This window comes from Arachis hypogaea, chromosome 7 (genome assembly GCF_003086295.3).
Source record: "Arachis hypogaea cultivar Tifrunner chromosome 7, arahy.Tifrunner.gnm2.J5K5, whole genome shotgun sequence".
Lineage (NCBI taxonomy): Eukaryota > Viridiplantae > Streptophyta > Magnoliopsida > Fabales > Fabaceae > Arachis > Arachis hypogaea.
Window position 1 is genome coordinate 60,588,164 of NC_092042.1, and position 19,960 is coordinate 60,608,123.

Below are 19,960 nucleotides of genomic sequence, written 5' to 3' on the forward strand. Positions count from 1 at the left end.
AAGCCAGTTTGGCTTCAGTGGAATTCTTATTTGCAATTGTGTAGATCTCACAAGCAATCACATGATGAACCTCCACTTCTTTTCCAAGCATAATGCAATGAATCATCACTGCCCTCTTGATGGTGACCTCAGAGCGGTTGCTAGTGGGCAATATGGAATGCCCAATAAAGTCTAGCCACCCTCTTGCAATTGGCTTGAGGTCTCCCCTCTTGAGTTGGTTTGGGACACCCTTTGAATTGGTTATCCACTTAGTCCCAGGGAGGCATATGTCCTCTAGAACTTGATCCAACCCTTTATCTACTCTCACCATCCTCCTATTGAAGGAATCAGGATCATCTTGCAGTTGAGGTAGTTTGAAGATTTCTCTTATTTTGTCCAGATGGAAGTACATAACTTTCCCTCTGACCATGGTTCTGTAGGTATGGTAAGCAGTTCCAGTCATTCTCTGCTTATCTGTTAGCCACAGATTAGAGTAGAATTCCTGAACCATGTTCCTTCCAACCTTTATTTCAGGATTGGTCAGAACTTCCCATCCTCTGTTTCGAATTTGCTCTTGGATCTCCAGATATTCATCTTCTTTCAGATCAAATTTAACTTCCGGGATCACTGACCTCAGACCCATTATTTTGTGATAATGGTCTTCATGTTCTTTGGTTAAGAACTTCTCTTGATTCCAAAGATTCTTTGGATTAGTCTCTCTCTTTCCTCTTGAGTTGGTTTGTTTTCCCTTAGGAGCCATGATCTTGATGAATCTTGGCTTAGTGATCACGGAAAAGCACACCAAACTTAGAGGTTTTGCTTGTCTTCAAGCAACAAGAGAAGAAAGTAGAGAAGAGAGAGAGAGGAAGAGGAAATTCGAATGGTGTGGTGGAAAGAGGAAGCCAAATACGAATTTATAAGGTGAGGGGGAGAGTATTTTCGAAAAAAAAAGAGAGATTTGAAAGGAGATTTGAGAAGATATGAAAAAAAATTGAGAAAGGGGTGAGTTTTTGAAGAGGATTTGGGATTAATTTGAAATAGATTTGAAGAATGGTTTTGATTTGTGAAGATTTGAAAGTGAATGATGAAAGGTTGAAATGCATTTATGTAGAAGAGTATGGGTGAAAAGAGGAAAGTTTGAAAAAATTTGAGTTGAAAACAAAAATGTGGTCCCCCCACCTTTCTGGCGTTAAACGCCCAGAATGGCACTCATTCTGGCGTTTAACGCCCATATGGCACCCCTTTTGGGCGTTTAACGCCCAGCCAGGTACCCTGGCTGGCGTTAAACGCCAGAAAGTCTTTATCACTGGGCGTTTTTCAAAACGCCCAGGATGCTGCACACCTGGCGTTAAACGCCCAGAATGGTGCCCATTCTGGCGTTTAACGCCCAAAATGGCACCATTCCTGGCGTTAAACGCCCAGAATGATACCCATTCTGGCGTTTAACGCCCAAAATGCCCCTTACTGGCATTTTTTCGCCAGTAAGCTCATTTTCTCTGCTCTTTGAGCTGAATCCTTCTGTAACTCTGTGAATTCCTTCATTTTTGATATTTGCCTCTGTAAGAACTAATCATATAACCTCCTAATGACTGGGTTGCCTCCCAGCAAGCGCTTCTTTACTGTCTTTAGCTGGACTTTCACTGAGAATCACTCAAGCCTCAGTTTTGAGCATTCCTGCTCAAAGTTTCCTTCAAGATAATGCTTGATTCTCTGTCCATTAACAATGAACTTCTTGTCAGAATCAATATCCTGAAGCTCAACATATCCATATGGTGACACTCCTGTAATCACATACGGACCCCTCCAGCGGGATTTGAGTTTTCCTGGAAACAGTCTGAGCCTAGAGTTGAAGAGCAGAACTTTTTGTCCTGGCTCAAAGACTCTGGTTGACAACTTCTTGTCATGCCATTTCTTTGCCTTTTCCTTATAAATTTTTGCATTTTCAAAGGCATTGAGTCTGAACTCCTCTAGCTCATTTAACTGGAGTAATCTTTTTTCACCAGCTAACTGTGCATCCATGTTTAGGAATCTGGTTGCCCAGTAGGCTTTATGTTCCAGTTCCACAGGCAAATGACAGGCCTTCCCATATACCAGTTGGTATGGGGAGGTTTCTATAGGAGTCTTGAATGCTGTTCTGTATGCCCACAGAGCATCATCCAAGCTCTTTGCCCAATCCTTTCTTCGGGCTATTACAGTCCGTTCTAGGATTCTTTTTAACTCTCTGTTAGAGACCTCAGCTTGCCCATTTGTCTGTGGATGATACGGAGTTGCCACTTTGTGGCTAATTCCATACCTAACCATAGCAAGGTGTAGCTGTTTATTGCAGAAATGAGTGCCCCCGTCACTGATTAGCACTCTGGGCACTCCAAACCTGCTGAAAATGTTTTTCAGGAGGAATTTCAGTACGGTCTTTGTATCATTAGTGGGTGTAGCAATTGCTTCTACCCACTTAGACACATAGTCCACTGCCACCAGAATGTAAGTGTTTGAGTATGATGGTGGGAATGGCCCCATGAAGTCAATTCCCCATACATCAAACAGATCTATCTCTAATATCCCTTGTTGAGGCATGGCATATCCATGAGGCAGGTTACCAGCTCTTTGGCAACTGTCACAGTTACGCACAAACTCTCGGGAATCTTTATAGAGAGTAGGCCAGTAGAAGCCACATTGGAGGACTTTAGTGGCTGTTCGCTCACTTCCGAAATGTCCTCCATACTGTGATCCATGGCAGTGCCATAGGATCCTTTGTGCTTCTTCTCTGGGTACACACCTGCGGATCACTCCGTCAGCACATCTCTTGAAGAGATATGGTTCATCCCAGAGGTAGTACTTGGCATCTGAAATTAATTTCTTTCTCTGCATGTAACTGTACTCTTTGGGTATGAACCTCACAGCTTTAAAATTTGCAATATCTGCAAACCATGGAGCTTCCTGAATGGCAAATAGTTGCTCATCTGGGAAGGTCTCAGAAATCTCAGTAGAAGGGAGGGACGCCCCTGCTACTGGTTCTATTCGGGACAGATGATCAGCTACTTGGTTCTCTGTCCCTTTTCTGTCTCTTATTTCTATATCAAACTCTTGCAGAAGCAACACCCATCTTATGAGCCTGGGTTTTGAATCCTGCTTTGTGAGTAGATATTTAAGAGCAGCATGGTCAGTGTACACAACCACTTTGGATCCCACTAGATAGGATCTAAACTTTTCAATGGCATAGACCACTGCAAGTAACTCTTTTTCTGTGGTTGTGTAGTTCTTCTGTGCGTCATTTAGAACACGGCTGGCATAGTAAATGACGTGCAGAAGCTTGTTATGCCTCTGTCCCAACACTGCACCAATGGCATGGTCACTGGCATCACACATTAGTTCAAATGGCAATGTCCAATCTGGTGCAGAGATGACTGGTGCTGTGACCAGCTTAGCTTTCAGGGTCTCAAATGCCTGCAGACACTGTGTGTCAAACATAAATGGTGTGTCAGCAGCTAACAGGTTACTCAGAGGTTTTGCAATTTTCGAAAAATCCTTTATAAACCTTCTGTAGAATCCTGCATGCCCCAGAAAGCTTCTGATTGCCTTAACATTGGCAGGTGGTGGTAATTTTTCAATTACCTCTACCTTTGCCTTATCCACCTCTATTCCCTTGCTTGAAATTTTGTGCCCAAGGACAATTCCTTCAGTCACCATAAAGTGACATTTCTCCCAGTTTAAAACCAGGTTAGTCTCTTGGCATCTTTTCAAGACAAGTGCTAGGTGATTAAGACAGGAGCTAAATGAGTCTCCATATACTGAAAAGTCATCCATGAAGACTTCCAGAAATTTCTCTACCATATCTGAAAAGATAGAGAGCATGCACCTCTGAAAGGTTGCAGGTGCATTGCACAGACCAAAAGGCATCCTCCTATAGGCAAACACGCCAGAAGGGCAAGTGAATGCTGTTTTCTCTTGGTCCTGAGGATCTACTGCAATTTGGTTGTAGCCTGAATAGCCATCCAAAAAGCAGTAATAATCATGGCCAGCTAGTCTTTCTAGCATTTGGTCTATGAATGGTAAAGGAAAATGATCCTTTCTGGTGGCTGTATTGAGCCTTCTGTAGTCAATACACATGCGCCACCCTGTGACTGTCCTTGTAGGAACCAGTTCATTTTTTTCATTATGAACCACTGTCATGCCTCCCTTTTTGGGAACAACTTGGACAGGGCTCACCCAGGGGCTATCAGAAATAGGATAGATAATCTCAGCCTCTAGTAATTTAGTGACCTCTTTCTGCACCACCTCCTTCATGGCAGGATTTAGCCTTCTCTGTGGTTGGACCACTGGTTTGGCATTATCCTCCAACAGGATCTTGTGCATGCATCTAGCTGGGCTAATACCCTTAAGATCACTTATGGACCACCCAAGAGCTGTCTTGTGTGTCCTTAGCACTTGAATCAGTGCTTCCTCTTCCTGTGAATTTAAAGCAGAGCTTATAATCACTGGAAAAGTGTCACCCTCTCCCAGAAATGCATATTTCAGGGATGGTGGTAGTGGTTTGAGTTCAGGCTTGGGAGGCTTATTCTCCTCCTGAGGAATTTTCGAAAATTCCTTTGCCTCCTCTAGTTCTTCTTGATCAGGTTGAGCATCTTTGAAGATGTCCTCAAGCTCTGATTCTAGGCTCTCAGCCATATTGGTCTCTTCTACCAGAGAGTCAATAATGTCAGTGCCCATGCAGTCAATTGGTGTGTCTGGATGCTGCATGGCTTTTACAGCATTCAACTTGAACTCATCCTCATTGACCCTCAAGGTTACTTCCCCTTTTTGTACATCAATGAGAGTTCGTCCAGTTGCTAGGAAGGGTCTTCCTAGAATGAGAGTTGCACTCTTGTGCTCCTCCATTTCCAGCACCACAAAGTCAGTTGGAAAGGCAAATGGCCCAACCTTGACAATCATGTCCTCAATTATGCCTGATGGGTATTTAATGGAGCCATCAGCAAGTTGGAGGCATATCCGGGTTGGTTTGACTTCTCCAGTCAACCCAAGCTTTCTGATAGTGGATGCAGGTATTAGATTGATGCTTGCTCCAAGATCACATAGAGCTGTCTTAGTGCAAGCACCTTCTAATGTGCATGGTATCATAAAGCTTCCTGGATCTTGAAGCTTTTCTGGTAAGCTTTTTAATATGACTGCACTGCATTCTTCAGTGAGAAACACTTTTTCAGTTTCTCTCCAATCCTTCTTATGACTTAAGATTTCTTTCATGAACTTAGCATAAGAAGGTATTTGCTCAAGTGCCTCTGCAAACGGAATCTTTATTTCAAGAGTCCTTAGATAGTCTGCAAAGCGGGCAAATTGCTTATCCTGTTCCGCTTGGCGGAGTTTTTGAGGATAAGGCATCTTGGCTTTATATTCTTCAACCTTAGATGCTGCAGGTTTATTCCTTACAGAAGTGGTTGAAGAAGCCTTGTTAGAGGGATTACTGTCAGCACTCTCAGGTGTCTGATCTTCCCTTGGCGTTTGAACGCCAGGAATGGGTGAAGCTTGGGCGTTAAACGCCAACTTTTCCCCCTTTTCTGGCGTTTGAACGCCAGAACTGGGCAAGGAATGGGCGTTTAACGCCAGCTTTCCTTCCCTTTCTGGCGTTTGAACGCCAATGACATTCCTCTCTGGGCTCTTTCTGTCCTCAGAGGGATTTTGCACAGTGGTTTGGTTGTCCTCTGTCAATTGTTCCTTGTTTGGCTTTTTACTCTTTTGAGTGGTGTTATTCAGGGTCTTCCCACTCCTCAATTGAACTGCTTGACATTCCTCTGTTATCTGTTTAGATAATTGCTGTTTTGCTTGATTCAACTGCAGTTCTATGCTCTTGTTAGCAACTTTAGTTCCATAGAGCATCTCTTTAAAGTCTGCTAACTGTTCTGTCATCAGGAGCAATTGTTGATTAAGCTCAATTATCTGTTCTTGAGGACTAGGGTCAGTGATTACTGTCATGACTTCCTCTTTTGGAGAGAACTCATTGCTAGAATACAAATATTGGTTTCTAGCAACAGTGTCTATAAGCTCTTGAGCTTCTTCAATTGTCTTCCTCATGTGTATAGATCCACCAGCTAAGTGGTCTAAAGACATCTGAGCTTTTTCTGTAAGCCCATAGTAGAAAATGTCTAACTATACCCACTCTGAAAATATTTCAGAGGGACATTTTCTGAGCATACCTCTATACCTCTCCCAGGCATTATAAAGGGATTCATTATCCTCTTGTTTAAAGCCTTGGATGTCCAGTCTTAACTGTGTCATCCTTTTTGGAGGGTAAAAATGATTCAGGAATTTGTCTGACAACTGTTTCCATGTCTTTATGCTTGCTGTAGGTTGGTTATTCAACCACCTTTTTGCTTGATCTTTTATAGCAAATGGAAACAGTAATAGTCTGTAGACATCCTGATCTACCTCTTTATCATGTACTGTGTCAGCAATTTGTAAAAACTGTGCCAGAAACTCAGTAAGTTCTTCCTGTGGAAGACCGGAATACTGGCAGTTTTGCTGCACTATGATAATGAGTTGAGGATTTAGTTCAAAGCTGCTTGCTTTGATGGGAGGTGTACAGATGCTACTCCCATATGCAGCTGTAATGGGGTTAGCATATGACCCCAGAGTCCTTTTGGACTGATTGATCCCACTTAAGTCCATAATGGACAAAAGGGAAATGATAATGATTGCAAAGAGATAAATTTTGTTTTTTTTTTTTTGAATAAACGAAAAAAATAAAATAAAACAAAATAAAATTAAAATAAAAATTCGAAAATCAAAAAGAAAATAAAATCAAAGCAAATTGAAAACTGAATCAATTAGTTAATTAAAAAGATTTTGAAAACAGCAATTAGAAAGATATGATTGAAAAATTTTTATGAAAAAGATTTGATTTTGAAAAAGAGGAAAGAGAAAAACAACAAAAAGACACCAAACTTAAAATTTTAGAAAATCAAACACAAAATTTTCGAAAATTTTTAAGGGAAAAACACAAAGAGGACACCAAACTTAGAATTTTTATGAATCAAAAAGGGACTAAAAACATGCAAAAATCGAAAATCAAAAGAAAAATAAAAGCATGCAACTGACACCAAACTTAGAATATGAAACTAGACTCAACTAAAAAACTCTAAACCAACAAAAATAAAACAGTCCTAATCTAAGCAACAAGATAAGCCGTCAGTTGTCCAAACTCAACAATCCCCGGCAACGGCGCCAAAAACTTGGTGCACGAAATTGCAATCACACTTTTGCAACTCCGCACAACTAACCAGCAAGTGTATTGGGTCGTCCAAGTAATACCTTGCGTGAGCAAGGGTCGATCCCACAGAGATTGTTGGCTTGAAGCAAGCTATGGTTATCTTGTAAATCTTAGTCAGGATATCAGAAATTATCAGGATTGATTGTTAAAAGCAAAAGAACATGAAATGATTACTTGTTTTGCAGTAATGGAGAATAGGTTGAGGTTTGGAGATGCTCCATCTTCTGAATCTCTGCTTTCCTACTGTCTTCTTCTTCAAACACGCAAGTCTCCTTCCATGGCAAGCTGTATGTAGGGTTTCACCGTTGTCAATGGCTACCTCCCATCCTCTCAGTGAAAGCGATTGCATATGCTCTGTCACAGCATAGCAGAATTCATCTGTCGGTTCTCAATCAGGCCGGAATAGAATCCAGTGATTCTTTTGCGTCTGTCACTAACGCCCCGCCTTCAGGAGTTTGAAGCACGTCACAGTCATTCAATCATTGAATCCTACTCAGAATACCACAGACAAGGTTTAGACCTTCCGGATTCTCTTGAATGCCGCCATCAGTCTAGCTTATACCACGAAGATTCCGATTAAAGAACCCAAGAGATAACTACTTAATCTAAGGTAGAACGGAGGTGGTTGTCAGGCACACGTTCATAGTTGAGAATGATGATGATTGTCACGGATCATCACATTCATCCGGATTAAGAACAAGTATTATCTTAGAATGGAAGCAAGCATGATTGAATGAGAAACAGTAGTAATTGCATTAATCCATCAAGACACAGCAGAGCTCCTCACCCCCAACCATGGGGTTTAGAGACTCATGCTGTGGAAAGTACACAAAGAAAGGTGTAAAAGTGTCATAAGGTCATCAAAAGGTACTGATACAATGTCAAAAGATCCTATTAATAGTAAACTAGTAGCCTAGGGTGTACAGAAATGAGTAAATGACGTAAAAATCCACTTCTGGGTCCACTTGGTGTGTGCTTGGGCTGAGCAATGAAGCTTTTATGTGTAGAGACGTTTTCTGGAGTTAAACGCCAGTTCTCATGCCAGTTTGGGCGTTTAACTCCAAGTTTTATGCCAGTTCCGGCGTTTAACGCTGGAATTTCTGAGGGAGACTTTGAGCGCCGGTTTGGGCCATCAAATCTTGGGCAAAGTATGGATTATCATATATTGCTGGAAAGCCCAGGATGTCTACTTTCCAATGCCGTTGAGAGCGCGCCAATTGGGCTTCTGTAGCTCCAGAAAATCCACTTCGAGTGCAGGGAGGTCAGAATCCAACAGCATCTGCAGTCCTTTTTGGTCTCGGAATCAGATTTTTGCTCAGGACCCTCAATTTCAGCCAGAAAATACCTGAAATCACAGAAAAACACACAAACTCATAGTAAAGTCCAGAAAAGTGAATTTTAGCTAAAAACTAATAAAAATATACTAAAAACTAACTAAATTATACTAAAAACATACTAAAAACAATGCCAAAAAGCATACAAAATTATCCGCTCATCACTCGCCAACGTTGATAGGCAACATTCCAAAGGGCTAAAATGCAACGTTGGTGGCCAAAGTTAGCTCACCAATATTGGAGGGAACGTTGGTGAACCAGCGTTACCTCCAACACCTGCAATAAAATTTTCAAAGTTGGAGCAAGGAAAATTGTCTTGTGTGCATATGCACAAGAAGAAAAATTACAAGTGTGCACACGCACAAGTATGCAACGTTGGTGAACCAATGTTGAGTCTAATGTCTGCGATGAATCTCCCAATTTGAGTTAGAAAATTTGCTTTGTGTGGGTACGCACGGCGTTGTGTGCGTACGCACAAGAAGAAAAATTACAAGTGCGGGCATGCACAAGGCAGTGTACGTACGCACAAGTGTGCAACATTGGAGATAACATTGGTTCGTTAGTGGCAACTCTCAATCCTTTTTCAAGTAACGTTTGACTCAACGTTTTCCTGTAAACGTTGATCACCAACGTTACTACCAGCAACAATACAAATTGGGCACCCATGCAAAGTTTGAATGTTAGTTTGCCAACGTCCTCATCAACGTCACTCAAAGCCACTCTTAACTTGCTTCAACAAAGGCCAAGGCCCACATCCAAGACTTAAAGACTGAATAAAAAAAGTGTATAAATAGCAGAGAGTTTGAGTTAGAAAGGGATCGGGAACCTGAGGATCTAGGATTATAAACACTCTCTATAAATTCAGTTTACTTTTGCAATGCACTTTTCAATTTCAATTTCCATTCCCAGAGTTATGAACAACTAAACCCCTCTTCGTTAGGTTAGGGAGCTCTGTTGTAATTCAATGGATCAATTATAGGTTTCATTCTTCTTCTTCTCTCCATTCTCTTGATTTGCTTGAAAGCTTTTGATCTTCATCCAATTGAGCAATTGTCTTGAAAGAGAAATTGCTCATACTTAGATTTTCTCTGAACCTTAAAAGAGGAATGAGGAAATCATGCTAGAAATGCTTTCTCATGTTGGACTGGGTTGGGGGTTAGATGGATACAGTGACATATAATCCTACTAATACTGTGATCTAGAAAAACATGTGGTATAATCAGTGATCGTACTTCATCTCTTCCCATGAGCAATTAGATCAAGGAATTGGAAAGTTTTCAAGCTTAGAGAGATTGAATTGCCAAGACATTGGAATTCAATAACCTAAGATTGCCAAAAGATCAATGAATGCATGGATTGAGGAAGAGATGAGAATGAACTTGATCCGGAGAATGCAACATCTCCTAAGTCCAATGATCTTCCCCATTCTAATCTTTCCATTCTTTAATTTCTGTAGTTTACATTCATGTTAATCAACCCCATTCCCATTTAAGTTTCTGCAATTTAATTTCTGCTCTTTACATTCGCAATTTAATTTCAGTTATTTACATTTCTTGCTATTTACGTTTCCCACCATTTAATTTTCTGCAATTCTCAATCTAATTTTGCTTAGTTCAACTAGAACACTCCTCTAATTAAAGTTGCTCAACCAATCAATACTTGTGGGATTTGACCTCACTCTATTGTGAGTTTTTACTTGATGACAATTTAGTATACTTGCCGAGGAAAATTTGTGGTGATACAGACTTTCGTGCATCAGCCATGAAGGTTGTCCATATGCTTGGGGCTCCTCTCATCTTTAATCTCCAAATCCTTGATGCAAACCTTCATTGAAGCATTCATTTCCTACAACATAGTTTGAACCAAACTCATGGCCAAAGTGATGAGAATTTAGAGTAGCAAGAGAGAATAAAAACAAAAACTAACAAGAAACAAAGAAAGCAAAGTCCTACAACTAGCAAAACTAGCAAACAAACGAAAAATCAAGCTATTCACAATATTGACATATATACAATAACCAATAACAAGCACACATTGCAATTTCCTAGCAACCGCACCAAAAACCTGAAAGAGTATTACCGTCAGTTAAGAATTTCTTCTCGGTAAAAGAGAATAACCTCATTGCAAGTATAGTTCCAAACCGACAAGTAACACTCAATCAAAGTTTAGTTTTTGGTTGTCACAAGTTCAACCCAATAAAAATAACCAAGAGTATTAGTCTCGGGTCGTTCTCCCTAGGAATTGAAATCGAATGCTCAATTATTGGTTTTGAGATTAAAGGGGGTTGGGTTGATAAAAAAGGCAAGAAAATAAATGGCAAGTAAATAAAGCAGACAATTAAAGAAAGCAATTACTAAAGAGAGACATTCATGGCAAGGATTGAGAATATATGCTTTATATGCTAGTGGTGCACGAAATTGTGATCTCTAACAATGGTATGCGCATTTATAACTCAGCACTTTCTTCATAACTTCGCACAACTAACCAGCAAGTGCACTGGGTCATCCAAGTAATAAATCTTACGTGAGTAAGGGTCGATCCCACGGAGATTGTTGGTATGAAGCAAGCTATGATCATCTTGTAAATCTCAGTTAGGCGGATAATAAATGGTTATGGAGTTTTCGAATAATAATAATAAATAAACAGAAAAGAAAGATAAAACTACTTATGTAAATCATTGGTGAGAATTTCAGATAAGTGTATGGAGATACTTTGTCCCTGTTGGATCTCTGCTTTCCTACTGCCTTCCTTCAATCCTTCTTACTCCTTTCCATGGCAAGCTGTATATAGGGCATCACCGTTGTCAATGGCTACATCCCATCCTCTCAGTGAAAATGGTCCAAATGCTCTGTCACAGCACGGCTAATCATCTGTCGGTTCTCGATCATATCAAAATAGAATCCATTGATTCTTTTGCGCTTGTCATCACGCCCAACAATCGCGAGTTTGAAACTCGTCATAGTCATTCAATCCCTGAATCCTACTCGGAATACCACAAACAAGGTTTAGACTTTCCGGATTCTCATGAATGCCACCATCAATTCTAGCTTATACCACGAAGACTCTGATTAAGGAATCCAAGAGATATGCGCTCGGTCTAAGGTAGAACGGAGGTGGTTGTCAGTCACGCATTCATAGGTGAGAATGATGATGAGTGTCACGGATCATCACATTCATCATGGTGAAGTGCAACGAATATCTTAGAATAGGAATAAACTGAATTGAATAGAAAATAGTAGTAATTGCATTGAAACTCAAGGTACAGCAGAGCTCCACACCCTTAATCTATGGTGTGTAGAAACTCCACCATTGAAAATACATAAGTGATGAAGGTCTAGGCATGGCTGAATGGCCAGCCCCCATGAACATGATCAATAGTCTCCTAAAATGAATAAGAGATTAAAACTGAGACCAAAGATGTGGTCAAAGACCTCTAATACAATAATAAAATGTCCTATTTATACTAGACTAGCTACGAGGGTTTATAGAAGTAAGTAAGTGATGCAGAAATCCACTTCTGGAGCCCACTTGGTGTGTGCTTGGGCTGAGCTTGAGCTTTACACGTGCAGAGGCTTCTATTGGAGTTGAACGCCAAGTTGTAACGTGTTTTTGGCGTTCAACTCTAGTTCGTGACGTGTTTTTGGCGTTTGACTCCAGAATGCAACATGGAACTGGCGTTGAGCGCCAGTTTGCATCGTCTAATCTCGAATAAAGTATGAACTATTATATATTGCTGGAAAGTTCTGGATGTCTACTTTCCAACGCCATTGAGAGCGCGCCATTTTGAAGTTCTGTAGCTCCAGAAAATCCATTTCGAGTGCAGGGAGGTCAGAATCCAACAGCATCAGCAGTCCTTTGTCAGCCTTTTATCAGAGTTTTGCTCAGGTCCCTCAATTCCAGCTAGAAAATACCTGAAATCACAGAAAAACACACAAACTCATAGTAAAGTCCAGAAATATGAATTTAGCATAAAAACTAATGAAAACATCCCTAAAAGTAGCTAGATCCTACTAAAAATTACCTAAAAACAATGCCAAAAAGCGTATAAATTATCCGCTCATCAGCTAGTTATTAATTATCATACAATGATTAACAAGAGCTAATCCTATTAAGCCATCTTCAACATCGGAAGAAGGTACAATGTTATCTTCAACATAGGAAGAAAGTCAAATAGGACTTGTTAATCTCAATCCAAAAGTCCTAATCAACTCACTAATTGAATGAGCAAGAGATTAGAGTCAATGAAAATAATATTAACTAACAACTCTAGATCAACAACATAAGTTGGGTATTAATGACTCAAGATTGCCTAAGTTCTCTTTCCAAGTCAAGAATGTTAAAAAAGCTACTCTAAAATCCAACCAAGCATTTTGTCAAACACTTGGAAGGCACAAAAGAAAAGCATCATAAAAGTGCAATAATAATAAATCTACAACTACCCAATGCAAGAAAAGTAACAATCAACAATTAAAGAAAACAATAATAACATGAAGAAACATCAAATTGCATTAATGGAAACTAAATTCAACAAAGAGTTCATAAAAGTGACATAAAAGGGAAGTTAACATTATAAACTAAGAGAACAAGGATGTGGAAACAAGAAATTGTAAAGAAAACTAGATGAAAACAAAAAATTAAACCTAGATCTAAGAGAAAAGTTAACTTAAGAACCCTAATTCTAGAGAGAAGAGGGAGCTTCTCTCTCTAGAAAACTACCTAAAGTATGATCCTAAGCTAATCTAATTGCTCCCCCTTTGTCCAATCTTGAATTATGCATCAAATAGCTTCAGAAATGAGTTGGATTTGGGTCTGGAAAGCTTAGAAATTTCCCCCAACGTATTCACTTTAATGAGGTCATGCGACCAGCGTCACGCGTGCGCATGGTCGATGCGTGCGCATCACCTTGCGAATTCCCTCCTCACGCGTACGCGTGGGTGATGCGTGCGCGTCACTGGCAGATCTCCTCCTCACGCATACGCGTGAGTGACGTGTGTGCGTGGCCTTCAATCTTCCAAATGCTCATTTCTTCATGAATTATCCACTATAGATCCTTTTTTCTTCACTTCTTCCATCCAACACTTGCCTTATGAACCTGAAATCACTCAACAAACATATCAAGGCATCAAATGGAATTGAAGTAAATTAAATTTAGCTATTTAAAGGCCTAAAAAACATGTTTTTACTCTTAAATAAATGTGAGAATAGGTTGATAAAATCCCCTAAATTCAACACAAGATAAACCACAAAATTTGGGTTTATCACACCCCTAAAGCAATAACGCCACAAATTTCTCAATAACATATAGCAGAATAGTGATTAAACTAGTTTTTAGAGTAAAGCAACTTACTGAAATCGAGGATAAGTGTGGGAACAAAGCCGCAGCAGTTCCGACAAGCTCTATCAACGATCAGAACTCTGGCGGCGGCGGCTGTAACAACATGCAGTGACTATAAGGTTACAGAAATTCAAAATAGAAACTAGAATCAAAACACCCTTATTGACAGCGGATCTCGGCGATAACAACTTCGTTCACCGGCAATAAAGGCATAGCCGGCGGCTTGAGGCTCCAACAGCAGCGGATCTGGCGACGACGGGTCCTTCAGCGGCGACCGAACAAGACAGCTCCTCTTCTCTCTCGCATTCGGACTCCCGACGGCGAGGCACTCCACCACTGTAGAAGCACGCATGAACGGCGAGGACGTCTTCCTCTCTAACTGGCTCGTGCTCAGCAGCGACGAACTTCACAGTGAGGGTGACGGTAGCAACATGAGTCCCGCAAAGATGACGACGGATGCGAGGTTAGTGGCGGCTTATCCTCTACATGCGTCTTTGCTCTCTGACAACATCAATGGCAACACGATAGCGCGGCTGTGGCGAGGCGGCCATCCTGAGCAGCGCGGCGGTGGTGCGACGGCTCCTCCTCCTTCGACGCCCTCCCTCGGGTCTTCCTCTTCTTCCTTCCCTTTTCCTTCTTTCCTTTCTTTCTTTTTCTTTCAGAACCGTGTGTGTGTGTTGTTGAGTGTGAGAGGTGAGTGTAGTGTGTTAGGGTTTTGGGTGGTGTGGGTTAGTTTAGGTATTTTTATTAAAATTAGGGATAGTAGTGTAATTTTATACAATAAATAAAAAAATAGAATAATAATTAAAAATCAAATTAAATATAAAATATCTATCTTTAAAATACATTTTAATTACCAATTTGTAAATTATTTTTAGTTAAATACTAATTTAATAAAAATTAGAAATAAGTAAGTTAATTCTCGTTTATTTATAAAATAAGATTAAAAATTTAAATATTAAAATTAAGTCATATAAAATACACATTATTTTTAAATTATAAAAACTCTAAATTATAAATAAGAATTTATCCTATTTATATACAAAATCTCAAAAATATCATCTCAAGTAAAATATAATAAATCTTAAATAATTTATTAATAACTTTTCAAAATTCAAAATCTTACCCTGACTATACATATATAAACCTAACAAATGAACAATAAAATATAACAAATTATTATCTAAAAAATTTGTTATCAAACAACAAAAATAACAATAACAACAAATTATACTACAAAATTTGTTATCAAATAAGAAGAATAACAAGAAATCTATTCTCAAACAATAAGAATAATAACAAATTTGTTCTACTACTAGTTTACTACGCTTGACCAAAATAAAAAACACAAAAAAAATGAAAAATACAAATTACCCGAATAAACAATCTTAATAATTCATGTCTCAAATTTGATATTTTTTAAATTATTCAAAAATATTTTATTTAAAATGTACAACATATAGAATATTTATTGTTATGTGTAACATGTCACTTCTTAGACACTAAGATCGCATTCAATATAAAGCTAAATCTCGAGTGTTGTGCACCCAGACTAAGGAACATTAGATTTTGAACAGATCTCGATCACGAACTATAACATATTATTTTATCACATGTATGTTGCGGCATTAGCGTAGTATGTACGTCGAACATTACCCTCATATGGTCATCAGTCTCAACCCAAAATATCTTGTTAAGAAACTCCCACACGGCGACGCTGATAAGAATCTATAGGTAACTCTCCCAACCTCCTTGGAACATATTGTCCCATGTTATTCAAGATAACATTTTTTAGCGCATCTAGAGAATCAAAACTGCAAGTGCGCAACATCACAAAAAAACTGCACTCAAATATCACTCCTTTATCGTTTTTTATTATTCTATTTGGATAAACAACTATAAAAAAAAACTTATTACTAGCCATATCTACGAAGGAGAATAGAAAGTGGTGATATAAATGGATTATGGTTAGCTTTGGAGACTTCAAGTCCTTTATATACGTAATTTTTCTTTTGACAAAGTTATTTAGAATGCAGAGAAACTTATACAATATTACACACATCTCAGGTACACTAGGCTGAATTTTTTTGTAGCCTGATCTCGAGTGCACAACACTCTAGATTTGTGTAGCTACATAGATGTAACTTATCCTGGGTGCATCTAAGATATTTTTTAAAGTGTTTCACATTTCGAATACATAGTATTAGTTTTGTGTGATTAATTTTCTTCTACTTTTTGTACTTAAGATATATAATGACAATATAAAAAATAAATATTTTCAGATTTTGGATATTAATAAATAAAATATTTAATTAATTTAAATAATTTTTTTTAAATTTGTCAATTCTTATAAGAAGTTTTATAGTAATCTCTTACTCATGAAAGGTGAATTAGAAATGAATTTTTGACTTTCATAGATTTACTTAGAATTTATTTTCAGTAATCTAAAGTCTAAATAGTGTCAATAATTTAGTCAAAAATATTAATAATTAATAAATATTATCAAATTATTAAAACTTGAAAAATAAATAAATAAATAAATAAATAAATAAATACTTTTTTTAGAATAGATTTTGCTAACTAAGAATACTTGTTAAGGACTAAAAACAAAAAAAAAATTATAATAAAAAACTAGTTTCACTTTCATCAATTTTTTTATCCTAATAAAGCCATCGATTGTTATATTTTATTATAAAAAACTAGTCTCAAGATGAGAGAAGGATCTTCTAGCAAAAGTTTTCTATATTTTCAAGGCTTAAACATGAATATGTCAATAAGAAATAATTAACATTGTTACTATTTTTATTGACCTTCTATTGGTTCTAATAAAATCACTATTCTAAAAATTAAAATAGACTGACTAATCAATTGACTTGAAAATATGAACCAAAACTAGTTTGGTTCAGTCAATCAAAAGAATTGTTTAATTCAAAAATTAAAATCAGATTGAAGAAATGTCAAATGTGAGTTGTAGAAAAGTTCTTTTTACTAGAGATTGGAAGAATTCTGCATTAAGGTTTTTACTTGACAAGGAAGTGTTGGAAATGACAAAGGTATCAAAGAGAGGGTTTGATGAGTAGAAAAGTGGAGTGTCTTTTGATATAAGAATAGTTATTGGTGAAATAACAGTAATAATATGTATTATCACATGTCAACTTAGGATTGGTCGAGCGTATTTATAAATAAGAGTGCGAACAAAACACAAGGAATTAGAAATTCTCTTTAGAAAACATATTTATTTTCTCACACATTCCAGTAATTTTCTGTAGTCCTATCTAAATTCATTTTTTTAGGTTTCTTTCCATTTTATTTGTAATTTCTTTAAGTTTATGTAAAATAAATTTTTTTGCCAGTTAGTTTCATTTTATTCATGTCAAACTTAAGTTTTTTGAGATTCTATGAAGATAGTATTTGTATCAAATATTTTGGTCTTCTAAAAAGTATTAAATTTATATATTTACGTGATTTGCAAGTTATGTGTGCATATTATTAATTTTACATTTATCTTGCAAGCATATTTATGATTCTACCAAATGTTATATCTTTTATTATTATTTTCTTCATTGTCGAACAAAGAAATTTAGATGCACTTTAAAATTGGTGCTCACAAAAAAGAATTTGGTTTTAAATTTAGATCTTAAACTATTCCTTATGCTTTGATTTTGAATCTATCTCATTAATTTCAAAATATAAAAATATGCATAACAATGCTTCAAATAAGAATTGAGAAAAATTTACTGATAAACTATTACCATGATGCATGTGCATCATTGGTAGTTGTACTTGTTACTTTTAGTAATTTTCAGTTTGTTTTCATGCAAATGTAGTTAATAAATAAGTAAATTCATGAATTATCCCTGCATGCATTGGTTCATCAAGAATTAGTAAAATTGTGACCATTTCATGAAAATACAAGAATTATTTAATGCAAGAAGTGGTGCTTAAAAAATGGTTTGAGTAAATGAGCTTCATTGCATTGAGATAGGATAGTGAATCTTGTATTAAATCATGAACTATCAAAGCTTTGATGCATCTTCCTTGGTTGATGATAGGAGAAAGCAAAGCCATGGAGAAGCAATAGCACTCAAAATGGCACTCAAGCTGCAAGTGCCAATAAAAAAGGGTGCTCAAATGGCAAGCACCAATAATGCCATAGCGCTCACTTAGGCGCTCATTTTGCAAGCGCTAGTACCTGGAGCATGCCTCAGTGCTCACTTTGGCGCTCATCTTTCAAGAGCCAACATTGAAGAGGCCAGCGCTCGTTTGCACGCTCATTTAGCAAGCACCAAAGAGCACCTGGGGCTAACCTCAGCGCTCGTTTGCACGCTCACGTCAACGCTCACATACCATGCGCTAAGAATACCCCTGGGAGCAGGTCTGGCGCTCACTTGGGCACTCATTTGGGCGTTCTCTTACCCAGCGCCTTCGATTATGAAAGTTGGAGAACTTTGGAAGTCCTGTACGTACACACAAAACATGCATTTTCAAAGAAGAGTGCGTACACACAAGCCTGTCTGCACGCACAAAAAGTAATTTTGGCGCTCACTTGGGCGCTCATTTGCACGCTTAGCAAACTGAGTGCCTTCGATACTTCACCAAGAGGAATTTGAGGTTTGTGCGTATGCACACCCTGATGTGCGTACGCACAATGGTGATTCCTGCGAGCATGCGTACGCACAAGCAAGCGTGCGTACGGACAAAAAGGAAAAAGTCTTGGCGCTCGTTTTCACGCTCAGCAACTGAGCGCCAGTCTCCCAGGATGCCTCCAATAGATTTGGGCAGCGCCAACCTTTCCACAAGTGCATCCAACTCAAGTTCGTAAGACCCAATTCAAGAGCATCAATTGAAGACTTGAGAAGCCAGAGAACTAGTATAAATAGGGGGAGCTTTGTACTGAAAAGAGAACTTCCCAGTGGGGAATACACATCACTTTTTTCATACTTTGCTTGTACATAGCTTTTAGTTTATTTTCCATCTTTGTAATTTTCAATTCATTTTGTAATGAGAGCAATGACTCACTAAACCCCCTCATTTATTAGGAGGAGGAACTCTATTTGATTTCAATGAATTAATGCTATTTTCTTCTTCTTGATTCAAGTGTTGTTTATCTAAGAGAGAGTATTTGTGCTTCATAGATCTAATTACTATCGAGAGAGGGATTGGATCTACTTGAATTGTATGATGAACTTGAGAAATGAGTTATAGAATTTAGTTTGAGACTCTTCTCTCATAATTCTCTTGCTTGATAATTCTTGGTCTGGTACGTGACATATAACCACCTTGAATTGATATCCTGAGAGTTGTGTGGCTTTAGATTATCAATTGAGCTTCACCTCTTCACATGAGCAATTAGATCAAGAGATTGGTAATTGATTGTGTTAAGAAAAATTTTGTCACCAAGAGATTGTGACACAATTACTTACAATCTGTCATAGATCTACTTCATATGATTGAGAAGGAGTTGAGACCCATTGATTCAGGAAGAATCAAACACCTCCTATCCCTAATGATCTTACCCATTATCACTTCTTCACTTATTTCACTTTAGTTGCTTCCTTTGATTTCCTTTCCGAATTTCTAATTTCAACTCTATGCTTAATTTCCCAAGTCCCTTTACATTTCAGCAATTTAGATTTCTTTGTCATTTATTCTTCCGCATTTATTTTCTTGCAATTTAATTTTATGCTCTTTATTCTTCTAGTCATTTACATTCATGCTCTTACATTCAGTCATTTAATTTCATATTCTTTACTCTTACGCAATTTATTTTCCTGTCAATTTATTTATTAAATACACAAAAATCATTAAATATTTGTTTGACTAGAATAGCCACTTAACTAAAGTTACTTAATCCATCAATTTTTGTAGAATCGATCTTACTCAAAGTGAATTATTACTTGACTACGATCCAGTATATTTACTGGTGGAATTATTGTTCATCAATTTCCATATCACACCACTTGTTACGAATTGATGGGTGATGATTTGCAATAGTATAAATAGTTAAAATAAGAAAATAAAAAAATTACTTGTAAATAAATAATTTAAAATTAGGTA